Here is a 12,293-nt window from a genome sequence, read left to right on the forward strand (position 1 = left end):
TCCATACCTCTGTCGCTTGCGTCGCACTGAACTATGAATTCTTTTGTGTAGTCTGGCGCACGAAGCACAGGACGAGAAACCAATAGCGTTTTCAAATTTTGGAAAGCGTTCTCTTTGTCCTTATTCCAGTGCACGCTATTCGGTGCTCCCTTTCGGAGGACGTCCGTTAAAGGACTTGCTATTTGCGAGTAATTCGGAATGTACCGTTTATAGTACCCCACGCGTCCCAAAAATGAACGAATGTTTGTCTTCGTGCGCGGCTGTGAAAATTCTTCGATCGCATAGCTGTTTTCAGCTCGGCCGCCCGTCTCGTGCCCTGACCGACAACACGGCCCAGATAAGTAACCTGCGAGCAGCCAAACCTACACTTTTCCGCTTTCATCGTTAAGCCAGCTTCCCTCAACCGTGAGAACAGCTGTTTGAGGTGCGATACGTGCTGTTCTGAGCTGTTCGAAAAAATTGCTACACCATCAAGATATAGCAAGGCGAGCTCCTGCAAGTCTTTCAAGACAATATCCATTAACTTAGAGAAGCTAAACGGCGTGTTCTTCAGTCCGAAGCTGAGTGCGACACGGCGAAAAGTGCCTACAGGTGAGATAAATGCGGCATAGCGGCTGGCACTTTCTGAAAGGGGAACTTGCCAGTATCCCCGCAAGAGATCTATAGTTGAAATGTATTTAGCAGCGCTAACTCTTTCAATTCGTTCCTCAATGGTGGGTATCGGGTACAGCTGATCCCTAGTGATGGCATTTAACTTAAACAAGGGAATTGCGCTAAAAAAAGACACGGACGAGTACGGACATGGACGGGCGCAAACTCGCGACTGATTTTATTCAGAAAGAACACAAATATATATACCTAGATCCTTATTGCCTAATCATTGCCTAAGTATGTACGACCGACTCGCCCAACAACGTGATCTCCTGCATTTAACTTCATGTAGTCAACACATGGTCGAGGGTCCTTGTTAGGGGTTTCTACGAGTATTAGCGGTGACGTGTAGTCACTCTCAGCGGGCTCAATAACTCCCAACTTTAGCATGCGCTATATCTGTGCCTCCATAATTTCTCTCTGTCGTGGAGACACCCTGTAAGGCTTCGATCTTACGGGTTCGGTTAAAGTCAGCTCTATTCCATGCGTTATTCGCTCGGTTTTACCTGGCCCATCGCTGAATCTGTCGAGATATTCCCCTAACAGCCCTCTTAGCTCATCTAGCTGCTCGGGTCAAAGAGAGTGCGAGCTTACCAAATGTTTTACCACTTCTTCTAGGCTGATTTCAGAGTTGGAAGTCGCCTTATACTCATTAAGCTCGGTACTAGTGTTATCCTGCTCCGTGATGGTACAGTTAACGACTCCGCTTCGCTGTACGTATGGATTAATCAAATTGCTATGGTATATCCTCACCTCCTTCCTACAACCGGGCATTTTCAGAGCATAGTTAGTATCTGGAAGTTTGTGCAATACTTGAACGGGCCCGTCCCAGTGAACTTCAAGCTTGTTGTTTCTAGAAGGTTTGAGGATTATTACCTGGCCTCCGGCGTTTAACGTACGAAGCCTCGCATTCTTGTCGTAATAGAATTTGGCGTTCTTTTGAGCTACTCCCATGTTCTTTTCGACTAGTTCTTTGGTTGCACTTTGCCGTTCCAGCACACTTAGCACGTATTCTACTACTGTTGGACTCTCCTCTTTCCTCCCACATCTCTCTTCACATTCTCAGTGGAGAACGGAGTGTCCTCCCATACACTAGTTCTGCTGGCGAGAACCCTGTAGCCCCATGAGGAACCGTTCGCAAAGTAAACAAAGTGGCCGGAAGACAATTCTCCCAGTCCTCCTTGCGTTCGTAACAGAGCGCGCCACCTCTCTACATTATTTGATTGAGGGTGATAGACGGAAATGTGTATCAACGTTACCCCGCACTTTTGCAAGAATGTGGAAGTCGATGCGCTCGTGAATACTGAGCCTTGATCCCCCTGAATTTCGGCTGGAAACCCAACTCGTGCGATTACTGTCAAAAGAGCGTCTACTACTTCGGTGGAGCTGTGCTCTTTCAGAGGGATTATCATTATCATAAGCTTGGCCCCTACAATCATCAATTGAGATGCCATTGGTCGTCAATAGCGACATCACGGTAACGAAAAGATACAAGCCGGTATGCGATTCAATTGGAAAAAATCCAAGAAAGCGTTCGTACACTTTCCCATTTAAATAGTATCGTAAAACAACTGACAGCAGACCAACGTGAGTAAGGTCTGGAGTCGAATCAACAATTAAAGAGAAGTATTTTGTGCGTTTCACTTCGTCAACGAGACGTTCCTTGACAGCCTTTGCCATATGCTCGATAAATTCATTACAAATGGTTTTTTGACAGATACGATGGGTGACCTTTTCCTTTGTTCTCGTAGTGTTTAATGTGCTCCTCTAGAAAGGGATCAAACTTGGCAATGGCCTCAAGCACTCCCATATAATTGCCATTTCTCGGTGAACCAAGAATCTCCTCACTGCCCTTAAACGCAGATGCTAATTGTTCATGGGCACTTCGTCATTCGACGCGACCGCAAGTGTCCAACGGTGGCCGTGTCTGGTCGAGAGTGGTGCGTCCACCGGGAGCTCCTCAGCGGGCGGGCTTATGCAAGCTTAAAGGGACACTGAAGGTTAATATTAAGTCAACGTGGACTGTTGAAATGCCATCCCGGAAACCTCGAAACGCTTGTTTCGTGCGAAGAAGAGACCTGTTTTAAGAGAAAATGCGTTCTGAAGCGTCCGCGTACCTCTAGCGCAGTTGAAATCACCCGCCCTCCGATCGAGGAGTGTTGACGTCATGGTCTCATAGTGACGTTGCGCCGCCGGTGCGTAAAACGGCTCCCGCAGACGGCGCTACGGCTTTTCTGCACAAAACGCAAACGCGAGGCCAGAAACAGAGCCACGACAGAGCCGACAGCAGCGCGAAAGCGGAACTATGGTGACTATAGCGGAAGGGAAAGCGCACGACGATAAGCTGGTTCTTTATTTTATGACGCCAACTTCGAAGCTCGTTGCAATGGATGACCTTGACAACGACACATTGGCTCACGATGCTGGGCTCGAGTTCAGCGATTTAAGCACTGATTTGCTTGCACTGCGGCAAGCAAAGCACCGCAAGGCAACGCTCGGCCGGTGCTGACAGGCCGGCGGCTCGTGCGCGAGAATCGGACGATTGGCACGTGACAGGAGGCGACAAAGAGGAGAATGACGTTCGAAGAAGCGTAGCTCGAGGAACGTTTTGTTGTTGCTGTTGAGTATTCAGTCGGGTTTTGTTGACGGGCACAGGTTCACCCAGAATAAATTAGTTTTCCTAGAAACGGCTGTTGTAACTGTATGCAATATTAATTAAAAGAAGAAGAAAAATAAGGAAAGAAACACCGATGTATGAGAAATATGCAGCAATCAAACAGCGCTCAATGTCACCATCAAACATCTACTTCTACGTATTCGCGCCATAATCAACTTTTCCCGCAAAAGCCGACGGAGCTGGCGCGGTCAACGAGTTCAAAAACAGGCGTAACACCAGGTACACGGCGCGCGTGCGACTAGCGAAGCGGCAGATCTCGTGGGTCAAGCTAACCAATAAGACAACGCCTGCACACGGCACTCAAGAGCCAATCCGGTGATTTGGCGCGCACCCAGTGCTAGCAGAAGCGGTGGAGATGCCGGGGTTGACGGACGCACCTCACTCTCTCCCCCTTTGTGTGACTACGGCCTTGAGGAGGGAAAAATTTGCCGCGGAATGGTTGCGCCATTTGGTCGTGAAGCGGTTGGACATTTCCACAAGCTGCTTCCTGTTCTTCGGCAGCTTACATATCGATGTGCTCCAACACTCTTGTGTTCCTTGTGGTGTTCGTCGACGAAACTATGAAGGGTATGTTGTGAGGAGTTGAGACGGCTGCCCAGGAAACGAAGTTTGAGAACCTTGAGAACACACAGCAAGGCTTCTAAATGTGAGTACATATGAAACTAATATGTTCACTGCTCTATTAATTGTCTCTTCGAGTTATAAAGAGCATAATTTTAAGCACTTAAATAAAAAAGAAGCTGTTGCCCTTTTGTCATCTCTCCGAACTCGCGCCCAATTGTTCGTGCTTCATCTAAACAAGAGGCGGGTATTGTAGCGGTTTTCGTAATTGTGCACGACCTCAGCGAACATAAAGAGTAAGACCTTGTTGAGTTGATCAGCTGATGCTTGACGCCGGGCCCATTACTCTCGCGAGCTCGAGCGCGAAACTGGAGACGTACCGGAATCATCGCCTCGCCGCCATTTTTGCCGGTTTCGTGGGGAGGGAGGGTGCCGTATTGTTTCGGAGCAGCTGTTTCGCGCTGTTCCTCTGTTGCAGGCTTCCCGACTTTCTAAAATATTTATTATTGCGAAAGCAATAGACAGTTTTAGTTGCACATACGTAGAGGCTTTGCGTACGTAGAGCTTCTACGTGTAAGCAGTGCGGATGCATAAACGTAACGGCCGCGCGCTGGTCTCACGGACGTACGTGCGATTCAATTATTTGCGTGCGTTTGTTGCCCACGTAGACAACTTCGCGCGGGAGTTTCGCGAGATCACGAACAAGCGATAGCGGGCCGTGCACGCGAAGACCGCTTGCATCGAAACACGGCGACAGGATTGAATTGGCCACCGCCGTGTTCACATTTCCCGGTAGATGGAGCTACGCGGTCCCTCTTGGTGCGCGTCGCGTACGTGTAGCTAAAAGCGTTCCAGATAGCGTGCACGTAAGGTTCGTAGGCTCTTCACGTTTGCGTACGTGAACTCTCTACATACGTGTAACCCACGGAGGAAGGAAACTAAGGAGAGGCCCTACCCCCTCCGCGCGCTAGGAGAAAAGTGTGGCGGAAATGACGTATAGGTTTCATTTTTGTTGTTGCTTTTTTTTTTTGCTGCATGGCCACGCCTTTTGGGCCACAATGGCGGCGTTGTTCTGATTTTGAGCGCTCACACGTGTTGCTCTGGTAGGTTTCGTGCCGTGGCAAAGGCGCTGTGTGGGCGGGTTTGCGTTAGTCACCGTGTCTTGTTGCGCTGTGTTACCTGCACCGTGCTCTGCCGGTTGTTGCGCGAGCGCTCCGCGCGCGAAACCACGTGCCGCGCGGCGTGGTTTCGCGAAAGATGTAAACAAGAGAGGAGGGTGGCACAAAAGGCGGAGCATCGCCATGAGCAACGCCAACTTCCGGCTTCACTTTTGCTTCACAAAGAGTGACGTCAGGGCCTCTCCTTAGTTTCCTTCCTCCGTGGTGTAACCAGAGTCCTTCCATGTTTGTCTGGTCACGAAACTCCGCCGTCACGCTATGGGAGAGGTTCATATGCTGCCCAAAGGTGCCGCGACGCGGCGCCACTGTGCCACAGAGGGCATCGTTAGCGTACCAAAACGCGTGCGCAGCGCGAGGCGAGCTGAGTGAACGGGTGCGTTCTGTGCATGTGCTGCGCTGTTTTTCGAGTGCTGGGATCTTTAGTTGAAGTGGCGGGGTGGGACAACGATGCCGAACACGTGTTGCAAGTAACAGCTGAAGAAGTAGAATGGTGGTATCTCTAACAAGCCATTTAAAAAAATTGCTGTATTTGTGATGTGGCTACTTGTGTTCGTTCGAGAGTTGTTTAGCCATGTGTTATGAAATGCTCATGCTTTACACTTTCTTGTTTATAGAAACAATCGATGATGCATTCTGTATTTATTGCCATTCGTTTGCTGCTGTTTGTTTCCTGCCCCCCAATGCATATCTATCACGTTTGATGTTATTTCTTTATGCTTAATGTGTCAGTGTCATGCTTTTAACAAAATTCTTGCATTGTGAATGCTGGACCATTCGTGACCGGACGCCTCTGTGCTGTCTGTATTTCGCTCCGCTTATTTTACATGATGAATAAATGATCGTGCTTGTATGTTGTTTTTGCACCAACACGTTTTATTTCTTTTCTTAATCGAATTATAAAGTTTTCTTTTCATTTTTCGACCATGGTAAGAATATCAGGACCGGTGATTGCAGCATTTTAACATATTGTAAATAGTTGCGCATTAGGAATCAAAGTACCTAGTCTCGTCGTTTGTGCGTCGAAACCACGAGCAGCGTGAATAAGTGCTAGGCTTACTGACGCTTCTAAAGGACTGCTTGCTAAAGCGATTGCCTAATTACAATACAGCTAGTTTCAACTGTGCAGGTCCTAACACTTCACGTTCGCCTTAATCCGTTGGTAAAAGCCGCACCGAAGACATTTAGTAGCGAAGTTTGTCTTGCATTAATCCTACCTAAATCTCATTCAGAAATGGCATCGCTTTGCAGAGAAATCTTAAGCGCACGGAGCAGCTCAATTTCTTTTTCTTTGTCATTAAGTATTCTACAGTAGCAGCCCTTTGCAATAACAATTTCATTCTTTGCATCTCCTTGTAATTAAGATACTGCCCACAGTCAGAGTCCTTCTCTGCCACAGTTTAACAGAAAGTGAACAGCTGTGCTCGGCGAACAATCTGGCGCTATGCGCAGCGGAGAGTTGGCGCTTACTTACGGGTAAGCGGGGGTGCAACAACCCATATGTCTGCATCTGGTGATAAGTGGGACCACTGGCGCTTTGTTGCCTATGCACGGTGTTTCATTTCAGGCAAATATTAAAAAAATGGCTGTGGCTTAGCTAAGGTTTAGCCCAGCATGCGAAGCATACTAGCCTTTATTTTAGTTGTTGAACCACTGTTTAGCCTGGTGAACTGCTGTTGCTTGGCTATATTTGGTTCGGCTAGACGAAGAAACATTATCATCATCATCAGCCTGGTTACGCCCACTGCAGGGCAAAGGCCTCTCCCATATTTCTCCAACAACCCCGGTCATGTACTAATTGTGGCCATGTCGTCCCTGCAAACTTCTTAATCTCATCCGCCCACCTAACTTTCTGCCGTCCCCTGCTACGCTTCCCTTCCCATGGAATCCAGTCCGTAACCCTTAATGACCATCGGTTATCTTCCCTCCTCATTACATGTCCTGCCCATGCCCATTTCTTTTTCTTAATTTCAACTAAGATGTCATTAACTCGCGTTTGTTCCCTCACCCAATCTGCTCTTTTCTTATCCCTTAACGTTACACCTATCATTCTTCTTTCCATAGCTCGTTGCGTCGTCCTCAATTTGAGTAGAACCCTTTTCGTAGGCCTCCAGGTTTCTGCCCCGTAGGTGAGTACTGGTAAGACACAGCTATTATACACTTTTCTCTTGAGGGATAATGGCAACCTGCTGTTCATGATCTGAGAATGCCTGCCAAACGCACCCCAGCCCATTCTTATTCTTCTGATTATTTCTGTCTCATGATCCGGATCTGCAGTCACTACCTGCCCTAAGTAGATGTATTCCTTTACGACTTCCAGTGCCTCGCTGCCTATTGTAAACTGCTGTTCTCTTCCAAGACTGTTAAACATTACTTTAGTTTTCTGCAGATTAATTTTTAGACCCACTCTTCTGCTTTGCCTCTCCAGGTCAGTGAGCATGCATTGCAGTTGGTCCCCTGAGTTACTAAGCAAGGCAATATCATCAGCGAATCGCAAGTTACTAAGGTATTCTCCATTAACTTTTATCCCCATTTCTTCCCAATCCAGGTCACTGAATACCTCCTGTAAACACGCTGTGAATAGCATTGGAGAGATCGTATCTCCCTGCCTGACGCCTTTATTGGGATTTTGTTGCTTTCTTTATGGAGGACTATAGTGGCTGTGGAGCCGCTATAGATATCTTCCAGTACTTTTACATATGGCTCGTCTACACCCTGATTCCGTAATGCCTCCATGACTGCTGAGGTTTCGACAGAATCAAATGCTTTCTCGTAATCAATGAAAGCTATATATAAGGGTTGGTTATATTCCGCACATTTCTCTATCACCTGATTGATAGTGTGAATATGATCTATTGTTGAGTAGCCTTTACGGAATCCTGCCTGGTCCTTTGCTTGACAGAAGTCTAAGGTGTTCCTGATTCTATTTGCGATTACCTTAGTAAATAGTTTGTAGGCAACGGACAGTAAGCTGATTGGTCTATAATTTTTCAAGTCTTTGGCGTCCCCTTTCTTATGGATTAGGATTATGTTAGCGTTTTTCCAAGATTCCGGTACGCTCGACGTTAAGAGGCATTGCGTATACACGGTGGCCAGTCTCTCTAGAACAATCTGCCCACCATCCTTCAACAAATCTGCTGTTACCTGATCCTCCCCAGCTGCCTTCCCCCTTTGCATATCTCGCAAGGCTTTCTTTACTTCTTCCGGCGTTACCTGTGGGATTTCGAATTCCTCTAGACTATTTTCTCTTCCATTATCGTCGTGGGTGGCACTGGTACTGTACAAATCTCTATAGAACTCCTCAGCCACTTGTACTATCTCATCCATATTAGTAATGATATTGCCGGCTTTGTCTCTTAATGCATACATCTGATTCTTTCCAATTCCAAGTTTCTTCTTCACTGTTTTTAGGCTTCCTCCGTTCTTGAGAGCATGTTCAATTCTATCCATATTATACTTCCTTATGTCAGCTGTCTTACGCTTGTTGATTAACTTCGAAAGTTCTGCCAGTTCTATTCTAGCTGTAGGGTTAGAGGCTTTCATACATTGGCGTTTCTTGATCAGATCTTTCGTCTCCTGCGATAGTTTACTGGTATCCTGCCTAACGGAGTTACCCCCGACTTCCATTGCACACTCCTTAATGATGTCCACAAGATTGTCGTTCATTGCTTCAACACTAAGGTCCTCTTCCTGAGTTAAAGCCGAATACCTGTTCTGCAGCTTGATCTGGAATTGCTCTATTTTCCCTCTTACCGCTAACTCATTGATCGGCTTCTTATGTACCAGTTTCTTCCGTTCCCTTCTCAGGTCTAGGCTAATTCGAGTTCTTACCATCCTGTGGTCACTGCAGCGCACCTTGCCGAGCACGTCCACATCTTGTATGATGCCAGGGTTAGCGCAGAGTATGAAGTCTATTTCATTTCTAGTCTCGCCGTTCGGGCCCCTCCACGTCCACTTTCGGCTATCCCGTTTGCGGAAGAAGGTATTCATTATCCTCATATTATTCTTTACCGCAAACTCTACCAATAACTCCCCCCTGATATTCCTAGTGCCTATGCCATATTCCCCCACTGCCTTGTCTCCAGCCTGCTTTTTGCCTACCTTGGCATTAAAGTCACCCATTAGTATAGTGTATTTAGTTTTCACTCTACCCATCGCCGATTCCACGTCTTCATAGAAGCTTTCGACTTCCTGGTCATCATGACTGGATGTAGGGGCGTAGACCTGTACAATCTTCATTCTGTACCTCTTATTAAGTTTCACAACAAGACCTGCCACCCTCTCGTTAATGCTATAGAATTCCTGTATGTTACCAGCTATATTCTTATTAATCAGGAATCCGACGCCTAGTTCCCTTCTCTCTGCTAAGCCCCGGTAGCACAGGACGTGCCCGCTTTTTAGCACTGTATATGCTTCTTTTGGCCTCCTAACTTCGCTGAGCCCTATTATATCCCATTTACTGCCCTCTAATTCCTCCAATAGCACTGCTAGACTCGCCTCACTAGATAACGTTAAACGTTGCCAGGTTCATATTCCAATGGCGGCCTGTCCGGAGCCAGTGATTCTTAGCACCCTCTGCAGCGTCGCAGGTCTGACCGCCGCCGTGGTCAGTTGCTTCGCAGCTGCTGGGGACTGAGGGCCGGGGTTTGATTGTGTTGTTCATATAGGAGGTTGTGGCCAAGTACTGCACCAGGGTGGCCAATCCTGCTCTGGTGAGGGAGTGCGTTACCGGTTCTGGTCACCGGGATCAGGCCACACTCCAGGCCTGTTTATGCAATTTTATCAACACGCGGATTTTTTTTTTTTAATCCGGTGGAAAATTGCCGGCACCGGGATTCGAACCACGGACCTCTTGCACGCGAGGCGGGTGTTCTACCTCTACGCCACCGCTGCAACTCTACGCCACCGCTGCCACCACGCGTTACTCTGCTTCGCCTTCAAGAGTGGAACGCGAGAGCGTTCCCGTCGACCCGCCAAGGGGTTTAAGACAGTGGGCTACGGCGCAGCGACTACGCGCCCCGCATTGGACGCGGTGAGCGTCGAGCAACGCAGCGTTCGCAGCGGCAACGAAATGTGCGCCTGAGCAAGCGACGCACGCCTGAGCCTTAGAAACAGCTCGTTTCTAAGGCAACACCGCGTTCACTAGAGGCGCTTTTGTACCGCTTTGAAGCATCGTACTCGTGGCTCAGTGTGAGTGCTGTGACATTTTTGGCGGACGGGTCGCTATGTTGCAGCTGGACTTAGCAAAGGCATTTGACCGTGTGTCGCATGAAGCTCTTTTTTGTATCCTTGAACACGTTAACATAGGCACAGTTATACTCGATGGTCTAAAAATGATATACAATGACTGCATAGTAAACATCGTGCTGAATAAGACACTAACTGAGAACATTAAACTCAGATCATCAGTGAGGCAAGGTTGTCCATTGTCACCGCTGCTCTTTGCAATTTATTTAGAGCCTTTCTGTTTATCTCTAATAAGTAACGAAAAAATCAATGGTTATAAGCTTGAATCGTCCCATGTTAAAGTGCTTGCATATGCTGACGACGTCGCAATCTTTTGTACAGATCGCCAAAGTGTACTAGAGGCGATAAGCGGTGCTAAAAGATATTGCAGGCAAACCGGATGCGAGATCAATTGGAACAAGAGCATCGGATTTTGGCATGGAAGTTGGGACAACACACCGTCTGTCTTTGCGGAGTTACAATGGACCGTGTCTCCTCCGAAATATTTGGGGGTGCCGCTTGAGCACTACGAGAGTGCCGCGCAGTACTGGGAGGATGAGACGTCGCGCGTAAAAGAGAAAACCGGAGGATGGCAGGGTCGTGATTTGTCAATGTTTGCAAGGGCAACTGTTTGTAATTTGTTTTTAATTGCCAAAGTGTGGTATGTCCTCCAATTTTTGTCGATGACCCGTGTGAATGTACAGAAAATACACAGAGTCTTTGCTGTTTTTATCTGGGGTTCCACTTGGGAAAGGGTCAGCCGTACCAACTTGTTTCGTCCTGTTCGACATGGTGGTCTTGGATTGTCGCATTTGTTCTTACGACAGATTGTTTCTCGTTTTGTCTTCTTACGAGATCAAAGTGATTCATTCTTGCGTACGATGATCCAGATCCGTTTGAAAAGCGTTTTGCCTGAATTTATTGTGTCTAGTGCACAGCCTGTACACTACCGGCTTAAAGGCTACTTGCGAGAGGTAGTCGACTCCTTTCGAATATTAAAAACTCGGTTTTCCTTTCAGTACCTGAGCACAGTAACAAGAAAGAAACTTTACAAGGATTTAGTTGACGTTATGATGCCAGTGCCATTGTACCGAATGAAATACTATGGAGGCCCAGGACAAGATGTTTTAAAAAGAGTTAAAAAGATGCCAGTGAGAGCAAGCGTAAAGTCGTTCTTCTTTAAATTGCATACATCTACCCTTCCGGTCAAAACATGGATAGCCGACAAAGGAATATCTGTACCATGGACGACCAACTGTGCGCTATGTAACAAGCCGGAGACCATTGAGCACGCTTTTATTGAGTGCTGGGATGCAATTTTTTATTGGGATGTCTTGCAAAGAACTCTTAAAAAGGAACTGCCGATAACAGCACAGGGTATACGTTTCCTGCCGGTAGACAGCCATCAGGGCTTTCCGTATGACATGATAATGCTCCTGGGCCTCCATAGTCTTTGGAAGACACGGATGGCGGTAACGCACGCCGATGTGAATGCGCGCCCAGCGCGAGAAAATTTTGTTGAAAGCATTATTTTCATACGTGAGATATATCGTGTACAGGCAGATCCGCCTGACTGGTTGGGTAATCTTGATGAATTAGTGAATTTCAAGAAATTTTAGCTTGTCACGTTGGTCCAAGTAGTCCAACGTGTTTTTATGTATGTCATTTTGTGAATAAAGAAAAAAAAAAAAACTCGTGGCTCAGTGGTAGCGTCTCCGCCTCACACTCCGGAGACCCTGGTTCGATTCCCACCCAGCCCATCTTGCAAGAGTTGAGCCAAAGCCACCTAGAAAATTAGTCTCTGTAGCACGCCGCAACCTTCGCTTCTCATTCCAACGAGCAGTTCTGGCTCCAGGGGGCATCTCACCTCGTGAGTGTCTAGCAGAGGCAAGCGCAGCTGCTTATACACCGCCGCGACCAACGTTACTAGACTAGCTTCAGTTATAAAACTCTCCGCCCGCGCGCTTACAGCCGGTGTCGCCACTTCTGTGACAGCCGCCAGA

The 12,293-nt window shown here is 47.4% G+C and overlaps 1 protein-coding gene across 1 annotated transcript in view; it reads left to right on the forward strand.

The window, feature by feature from the left end:
- Positions 1–3,691: 3,691 nt before the first annotated feature.
- LOC139059436 (uncharacterized) overlaps positions 3,692–12,293 on the forward strand; it is a 102,222-nt gene continuing 93,620 nt past the window's right edge. The window contains exon 1 of the transcript XR_011514187.1: positions 3,692–3,974. The gene's annotated coding sequence lies outside the window, so the exon portion shown is untranslated. The remainder of the gene's footprint in view (positions 3,975–12,293) is intronic.

The sequence above is a fragment of the Dermacentor albipictus genome, chromosome 4, assembly GCF_038994185.2.
Source record: "Dermacentor albipictus isolate Rhodes 1998 colony chromosome 4, USDA_Dalb.pri_finalv2, whole genome shotgun sequence".
Classification (NCBI taxonomy): Eukaryota; Metazoa; Arthropoda; class Arachnida; order Ixodida; family Ixodidae; genus Dermacentor; species Dermacentor albipictus.